We start from the raw sequence: 8,438 nt of genomic DNA, 5'->3' as shown, positions 1-8,438 counted from the left end.
TTTTCTAAAATAAGTTAATTGAAGAAACATATTACTGAAATAACATCTCTTGAAATATTAGGATGGTTGTATGTATGTAATTCATGTGGATATTCACTGGCCAAAAGGAATGCCAATATTTGACCGAATTATGTGCAAACCTATTGTAATAAATAAAAAAACCGTCATGAAGTTTCTTTTTATGTGAACATTGAATCAATCCAAAGATAAATTTAATGTTTAACAATGTTCATTGTAAATATCTGATTATTTCACCGATAATTACGTTTACAAGTTGATATTTTTGTCCAAAAACTAAGCATTAATGTTGTGCCTGGTCTTTTATGATTGGGTCCACCATTATTTGAATTTATTAGTTGTTCAATACAAATTATAACGTGAGCATGTTAAATAGGTTTAAGTTCTCTATTTGGTTACCATCTACTTCTACAATATTTGCCAGCTAATCAATTAAATTCTTGTACTTGAACTAAAGTTTAAGGGCTAGAAAAAGAACTCTTCTCATTTTGGTCTGTTCTAAGGTTAATTTAGTTTTAGTCCCTAGACATATTTAGTGGATAAGTTTTGGAGTCGCTCTTCAGATAAGTCTGTATATGCAAGGTTTTCAAAATAGCCTGAAGCCAAATGATTTTGACAGATTCATCTATGTCAGGGATAGAAAATCAATTAAAGTTGAGGTTACAAAGACTTTTATGTTATTATTAAGACTGATTATTATTTAAATATGAAATAGATATTTGTACTACCATCTTTTAAGTCATAACTTGGTTTTTATTTATATATTGGACAAATTCGGTAACTTTTATTCATTTGAAAATAGTCAGTTTTATCTCTTTCTTAATTCAAATATTGTAGATACCAGTTCTTTATCCTGTTATGATGACCTATAATTAATTAATATGGTTGGCTCTTATAAAGAAACATTGCATGTGAATTCACATGATATAAAACATAAATTAACCAATGAGGATTTTGCTTCATTATACCACAAGCGATCATGTTACATCACTCAAAGGAGAAAGGAATGGCTTGCGTTAGAAGGAATTCTTGTTTCCCTGATTTTATAGACATTAATGTCTTTTTAATTACATTAAGTAAAAACGGACAAACATAAGGAGATTATATGGACCATTCCCTTTGGCCTCTTAGATTGGTCAACAATAACATATTATGTTCATAAATGATTATTCTTGCTATGGCTTCCTGTATCTTATTAACATAAATTACAATCACCAAACATGTTCAAGACTTATAAGGATGAAGTTGAAAATCTATTCAGCAAAATAATTAAACATGTCAAATTCGATCGTATTGGTGAATGCTATGGTAGATATGATGGATCAGGAGAACAAAGTCCAAGACCTTTTGCTAAATTCCTAGAGGAATATGGAATTATACTATGGTACATCTAATTATCTATATGAAAAGGCACTAAAGACTATAGCTTAAATTTTCAATAAAGTTCTATGTAACTATCAAAATCCCTTATGAGCTTTGGAAAGGTAAGAAGCCTAATTTGAAGTACTTGTACTTTTGTGGTTGTCTAGCTAAGACAATGCCTTACAGGCAATCGAAAAAATAAACTTGGCTCTAGAATTGTTAATTGCTATTTTTTTGGATAATTTGAAGGTTCAAGAGTCAAAATTTTAAGATCCCACTATCAAGTCGATTTTTGTAACAGAAAATGTCCAATTCTTTGGGGATGTAGAGTTTGTGGGAGGAGATAAGGTTATAAAGTTAAGAATTTTATCTTGGAGGAAGAATATGTATATATTTCTTGTGTTGCAATTGACAATGATAAGGACTATGTACAAATTCTTGCTCCAAATCTTGTTCAAGAAACAATTTCGGATCAAGATAATATTACAAAAACCCTATACACAATCTAAAGATTGTTTCAAAAGAACAAGCTAAACAACCTCAAGACCAAACACCATTAAGAAGATCCACTAAGAGAAGAGATGCAATTTTGATGACTATATAGTCTTCCTCCAAAAAATAAATAAATAAATAAATAAAAATGAAGATGTCATTGGATTGGTAGAAGAAAATCTGATGAATCATCAAGTAATGTGAAGAAATAATTCTCAGGAATGGTTTAGTGCCATAAATAAATAGATAAAGCTCATAAGTGACAATGACGTTTGGAAACTCATCTCATTGCCAGAAGGTTCGAAGGTTAGAAGCCCATTGATTGTAAATAAGTATTTAAAATCAAGAGGGATTCGAAGAGTGATGTAAAGAGATATAAGACTCATCTTATTGTAAATGGATTTACTCAAAAAGAATGCATGACTTTAAAGAGAATTCCCCTTCAATTTCTACAAAAGTCTCTTTTAGGACTATTATAACACTTGTGATACATTTTGATCTTAACCTACATCAGATGGTTTAAAAACTAAAGAAATCCATCTATGAACTTAAGTAGGCTTCTTGTCAATGGTGCCACAAATTTCATCAAATAATTATCTCGTTTGGTTTTTACTTAAATATAAAGGAGTAAGCATATTTTCTTAGTAATATATATATATATATATATATAGGTGACATACTACTTCCTACAACAATACGATATAGGCTTATTCCACGAAATGAGAAGATTTCTGCCATAGAATTTTAAATTGAAGGATTTTGGTGACGTCTCTTTTGTATTAAGGATACAGATACATCGGGATCATTCTAGGAGTATTTTTGGATTATTACAAAAGAGCTATATGGAATTTTTTTTAAAGAGATTTGGAATATAGGATTGTAAACTTTGTGATATCCCTATTGCTAAGGGAGACAAGCTGAGTCTTAATCAATGTCTCAAGGATAAATTTAAAGAAAAGAGAATACAAAAAATTTCTCACAATTCAGTAGTTGGGAGTTTAATATATTATAAGGTTTGCAAATATTGAGATATAACATTCATTGTTGGAATGCTAGACAAATATTAAATTAAATTTGGGATGGATAATTGGAAAGCAGCCAATTACGTTATTTGGTATATACATGAAAATAAGAATTACATGATTACATTTAAGTGAAAATAAGGATTACATGATCACATTTAAGAAAATCAGACCAATTGGAGATCATTGGATGTTCTAATTTGATTATTGATTATGACTGCAAAATTTTGTTACTGGGGTTGTGTATTTTAGATGAAACTGAAAGACCACTTAAGTTATACTATGATAGCAGCAGTCTTGTATTTCAACAGGACCTTGATGATGTCAAAGTGTATATATGTTAAGTTCCTAATTTTCAAAGAAAAAATTTAAAACTGCTCATGATTTTATTAATCATATTTGGTATGTTTGGATCACATTACGTGTAATTTTCATGCTACACATTCACACTTGATCTATATCATTTGATTACGTTGATATGCGTACCCATTGATATGTTTAATTATGATACTTGTAATGAATATAGCTTTAATTCTATGTTGTTATAATTGATGGACAAAATTGTTCACATATGTTTTTAGTTATGATCGCAAAAGTTTTGACGTCATAAGGCTATACACATTTATAAGGTAATATATGTAGCCCAAGTGAGAGATTGCTGGGTTTATTAATGTTTCACGTGGGTCTAAATATATAATTAATTGTCTATAAGGTCATTTTAAAGTTAAGTCCAAAATTAAATTATAGGCTTACGGCATCTAAATAAAGTTGAGGTTGAATTATATATGTAGAGACTAAATTCCTTTAGAATTGTAGTTTATGATGGGCAAAATATATATGGAAACTATATTTAGGGTTATGATTCCCAAATCATATGTGATTCTTATTCTTTGTGCCATCCTATAAATACAAGAAAAAAACATATTGAAGAGGAAGATACTGTACTCAAAATTAAAAATTCAGAAGAAAGAGCTCAAGAATCAAATCTATGGACCAAGAAGCAAAATCAAGAACAAGAATTAAAGAATCAAATGAGGCAAAATTCAAGATTAGAAGAAAAGAACCCAAACATTAAAAAATTGTAGTTCCAGCTTCAACATTCACGATTCGGAATCAAGTTTAGTAATAAAAAATCATTCCCAAAGAATTAAGGTACTTTTCGCATTAATTAATTTTTTTGGTGATTTGACATGGAAGATTTTAGCAATAAAGAAGCTTAGATTTTCAAGTTCTAAAGTTTCTAGTTTTAAAGTGTTATAAAATTTCGGCAATGTGAGCTTAGACAGCAATAGGTAAGCTTGGGCGTGCACCTTTATTATTATTAATTTTTAAAAGGTTAAATAGTTAATTAATAGAAGTATAATTTTTAATTGAATAGTTAAAATAATTATTAATGGTCTTAGAAGAACTTTGCTAACAACATAAGGTGGTTTAGCGATTGAGATCAATTTATTTTTTAATACTTCATAAGATAACCAAAACACGCACACGTGTGGAAAAAAAAGTCAAAAAACATTTACAATTCTTAGCTAAACAATTAATAAGCTGCCCAATAATTTGTGTTGGTATTGCTATAGATTTTAAGAGAATCAACTTTAGCTATGCTGAAAGTTACCAAAAGAATTAGTTAAGTGTAGGGTATATTTTACTTTCAAGGTTGTATGTTTCAAAATCAAAAGTAGAACGTTTGTTAAAAATGTGCTTTATTGTTGTAATTGTATACATTTATCAAAATGAAAGCTAATTATCTAGAACTTATTATTATTATTATTATTATTATTATTATTATTATTATACTTTGACCAGAATATGTACTATTATATATATCTATTAGGTTTCAATATTTATAATATATTTGGTATGTCAATGGTCAAGGAAAAAAGGAATATTTTTTTACGTGAATAACTTGAGATTTTGATAAAAGCAAATTTTGAAAATTTATTATCTTCCTACTTTTCAAAATTTGTTGTCATTCTTTCATTCAGTTTTTTTTTTTTTAAATTACTAGACAACTTAAACAACAGTTGATTATTTTTCAATAAGATGTTATAGGTATAAAAACTTCTCGCACGTGGCAAGAGAACCTTACTTATAACTCTCTCAAACTCGGACAACCATAATTAAGGTTATCTTGTCAGATCAGCAGTGAAAAGTTTTTATCCAGTCCACTGAGGAAAAATGATCAATTTCATAAGATCTTAAGCTCTACAATCAATCCCAGACATGCATACTCTGTGCAATAAGTGAAACAAATAACATTTCTATATTTCTGCAAAATATTGTCAAGTGATCCATTTAAAATACAAATCAATTTCAATATTGGCTGCCATTCTCCAAAGCCAGATTACTTATTCTTGAAGCAATCGAATAAAGAGACTTCCTAATAGATAAACATTATCCATTTAAATTCCCTTGTATAAAACATGTTTAAGGTTGTAATAAATAGGAGTCATGTTTGTCCATTGTTTCATGTTAATCAACAAATGCAATTTCGTGAATCATGTGCTCGCATCCGTTGACTTAATAATCAATTTTCATGATGGATATCTTGACCCAATCAATCTTGTTGAAGTTAGATGAATGATAACCTCTATGTAAAATATTTCGGGGGTCAAATCAATACTTTTCTATTTTCAAACGTTTATTTTATTTATTATCATTTTAATATATATCCATATTGGGATTGGACAGAGAATTGTTTTATTGATTTTCTTAAAGTTTGTCTTTGAGTAGAGAGCAAGTAAAATTTACGCACTTACATGAGCTTTTAAACTTGCTTATTTATTGCAAAATAAAGTAGATATATGCTTAATTTAGTATAAAATATGATTAGGTTTAGGTAAAAATCGAAATTGTATTTAACTGGCATGAGAAAACAATTAGGAGCTGAATTGAGGTTCATTAAAAGCAAATTGAATATTAATTGAACTGCACATGGTCAACTAAAAAAATTCAAAAAGCATACGGAAAATTCGTAAGTTTCCAGAGTTAAATTCAATATTTAGGCCTTTCAGGATTCAAAAGACAGCAAAGTAGGCTCTTCCAATACAAAATACATAAAAAAATAATAATAATAAATAAAAAAATAAATAAACTTTCAAAGAACAAGCCTACATATGAATCTTTTGATCATTAAATCCACATTCGTTCCAGCTTTGAGGAAACTTTACAAAACATCCATATAATTTCATACATCTATTTTTTAAATGAAAGAAGAAGAAAAATCAAATGAGATTGATCATGAAGCCATCGAAGAGATTGAAGAGTTTTTTCTTTTGAAACTTTGATTCTAGTTGATGTTGTATCTGTTGGAATGTGGAAGAGGAATTATTAAAAAAATTCTTTAATTCAATAAACAAGACCATCTAAATGTTCATGTATATGTTATATAAAAAATAAAGAATTCGAATTTTTACCTAAATTCGATGATAAGTTCTTGAATCTATTCTAAATCACGAACTTCCAACTTTTTCCTTCTAATTTCAAGAACTTGGTGGTTCAAATCTCCAAGTCTTCTATGGTATTGTCCAAAGTCAAGACTAAATCGATGAATGGGCACCTTCTTTTAATTAAATCAAGAAATCAATTCTTGAACTGGACTATTGAAAAATTAAAAAAAATAATTTTTCTCTCTTTTTTTCTCCCCAAAACTTGAACACCATGGAATTATATATTATGAATGTTGTACAATTCTAGCATCCATCTAATCTCTATTTATAGAGATAGAAGAATTTCAATCCTTATATAATAATAATTCCACATTCAAATAGGAGTTCTAAATAAAGTTCAAATCCAATTAGTTTATATTTAATTGCATGTGTAGTCCTAGAATATCAATTACAATTATAATTAAGTTTACAACTTTTGTAGAAATTACAAGTAAGTACAAAACTTTATTGTAATTATACTTAAGCCCTAAACTATTATAATTACCATAATTAAGTTTCAATACTTCATGGAGCTACCATAGGGACTTGATCGAACATATATTATCCAAGCTCCAATAATCAGATTTTGTTTAGTCGACTCTAGACCACACAATCTAATTATTAGTCTTTGCTTTCTCTATTAAAGGCAAAAGACTGAACTCTTTGAATATATAAGATCATAGAAACTAGTAAATCTATAATATTTTCCTCTAACTTGTCGTATATATATTTTATCCCTATCCAAGATCCGATAATTAGGTACCAATGTAAATGATCGTTTTGCCCCTCTAATTATTCTGATCAATTTAAGTACCATTTTCTCCAACGGTCCTGTGAACCAATCACAGATGTTGAAGTTTAGTCATCGCTAAACACTAAGATCAGATTTTAACCATTCAACAAAAAATACCTAAGTAACCACTTTACCCATTTTCCAGGGTGACGGTTCCCGACACGAATTCATGTTGTCAACTCCACTCATTCTCAAGTTCCCAACTCATTGTGACATTTGACCAATCAAATTGATCTCACACATTGATTAGTCAAATGACAATTAAAATTGTGAAAAGCCTATCAAGAGATTTAGATGAAATACACAGCAGTCAAGTGAAATTTAATTCTCCGCACGATCATGCTATAGAGTTAAATTGAACACACGATCTGTTCAATACACTCCAAGTGTACTATTGTGACTTTTAAGTATTCCTGTGATAAGGATAAATTACAAACCTAAATAGTCACTCGGTCAATACTACAACCTTCCAGTATAAGGTGCCGACTCTTATACATTAGTTATGAGCAAATTATTTATAATCAAAATATAAGTTGTGCCACACTGTACTTCTCAACGCAAGTGCCTAATTTATATTATCTCGAGTTATCATAGGTACATCAATTTGTATGCTCAATAATAAATAATGCAATAAATAAATAAAATCACAATTTATTATTATAAATGATTATTTTATCATAACAAAATATACTATATGGGCACACAACCCAATAGCATCAATTTAAAATGTATTTTTCTAATTAATATGATGGTTGACTAATTGTGTAGATGTTAGGATTCATGTTTATCTCTATATTTTTATATAAAATTTGGATCCTAATATTAAATATGTGTTCACGTCATGTGCGGTAGCAATACCAAACCAAATACAATGATTAGTGGGGTCCTAAGCTAAGCCTTGGCTAAACCTTAACTAATTATTACGAGTTTGATGCATTTTCAACCACTTGTTCAATAAATGAATTGTTCGTGATTTCTATTTTTCAAGAAAAATTATAGAAATTTGACATGTAATATCAATCCTTGCAAATTTAATGCATAATTTCATGTTTGCATCTTCCATAGAGATATATAAGGATCACATGTAAGGATATGTTTAATTCTACTTAAGAGAGATTATTAAATGAATTAGGAACATTGATCTTCATATATAAATAGGAGTTGCGAATTAATGAAACTGGTTTTAAAATGGATTTTCATAACGCTCTCCATTAATTAATCTGATAAGTTAGAGTAGTTATATTTAATTTCTTTGTAAAAAACTCTCTTAAAAATCTTGTTATTCCATTAAAGTTATGTTTAATTCAAAACCGGAATAAATAC

At 28.6% G+C, this 8,438-nt stretch overlaps 1 long non-coding RNA gene across 1 annotated transcript; it reads right to left on the bottom strand.

Annotated features, from left to right (window-relative positions):
• Positions 1-6,009: 6,009 nt before the first annotated feature.
• LOC111391709 lies at positions 6,010-6,559 on the bottom strand. The gene is made up of 2 exons (XR_002702158.1): positions 6,311-6,559; positions 6,010-6,199 (listed from the first exon to the last, which is right to left on the bottom strand). It is a non-coding gene; the product is annotated as an uncharacterized LOC111391709 (long non-coding RNA).
• Between the last annotated feature and the right edge of the window lie 1,879 nt (positions 6,560-8,438).

This window comes from Olea europaea, unplaced genomic scaffold (genome assembly GCF_002742605.1).
Source record: "Olea europaea var. sylvestris unplaced genomic scaffold, O_europaea_v1 scaffold827, whole genome shotgun sequence".
Taxonomy (NCBI): domain Eukaryota; kingdom Viridiplantae; phylum Streptophyta; class Magnoliopsida; order Lamiales; family Oleaceae; genus Olea; species Olea europaea.
This window is presented reverse-complemented; position numbering and strand designations above follow the sequence as displayed.